This window comes from Arachis ipaensis, chromosome B01 (assembly GCF_000816755.2).
Source record: "Arachis ipaensis cultivar K30076 chromosome B01, Araip1.1, whole genome shotgun sequence".
Lineage (NCBI taxonomy): Eukaryota > Viridiplantae > Streptophyta > Magnoliopsida > Fabales > Fabaceae > Arachis > Arachis ipaensis.
In genome coordinates this window covers 9456558-9457728 of record NC_029785.2, presented here as the reverse complement: position 1 = coordinate 9457728, position 1171 = coordinate 9456558, and positions in this window count along the sequence as shown.

Genomic DNA, 1171 nt, shown 5'->3' with positions numbered 1-1171 from the left:
AATTGTTGATATTTAATTAATATTCAACACAAGAAAAAGTTGAAATTTTAAAAAATAAAAAATATTTAAAATTGAATTAAAACATATTTGAAATTCAAATATAAATTTATTTTTAATAAATTTTATAATAAATTTATTTAGTAATCTACTATAGTATCAGCTGAAATTAATTATTACGATGAATTTGTGTTTTTTCATGAGTAATTTTTCGTCTTTCATTAGAAATGTCTGTATTTTACTCTCTTGTAATTTGTAAATTTAATACGGAGTAATTTGTAAACCACATAAGTATTTTGGGTGTTGACATTTCAAGTTTGTCTAGGCTGCTCATGTCACCATGTTCGAGACTACTGCTGCCATTAGAGCCACGGTATCTCCCTCCATGGCGATTTGAAGAAGATGAAGTTCCTTTGCTTGGCGTCATTACAACTGAACCTAGAGGCTTCGATTCGAGCATATGATGAACTAGGGTTTTAACATAAAGTTTCAAGGATGAAGAACGGGACTTTCGATCTCAGAAGACACCATATGACAATGTTTTTTATTAAATGACTAGAGACTTTTGTTCTCTTTGTATATGTGAACACTTATTACAGACACATGTATAAATTAAGAAAATGTTTAAGGGCAGCAATTTTATTGAATTTTGGCCAGCATGTAACCAGCAAGAGAAAGGTGAGCCATTAGATGAAATCTCACACCAATTTTACACCATTAAATTATTATTGATGGCTATTTGATGGCTACTAATTACAAAATTTATTGATCCCCTAACATTGCTTATAAATTAATATGTTAATTCAGTAATTTTTGTTAGTAATCATATTGGAAAATAAATCTAAGACAATTATGTCTGATGAAAAAAATATCAAAAATTAATCTGTGTATTAATTTTTTTAAAATTAAAATATTTATTTTTAAAATTTTTAAGTAATGATTTGGATAATTATTCTTTGATGCAGAATGTCACGCAACCTTGCATGTATTATAGATACTATGCCTTCTGATATCAACTTGCATCACATTCTGATTCTAAAACAAGGTGCAACTTAGTGCATGTTGATTATAGTTTAAAAACGGGGAGTATACATAAAATTGATTTTGTAAATTTTGATTTTGATGAAAAATAAATTTGTATTAACATGATTTATGTTTGTCGATCTTTATATTA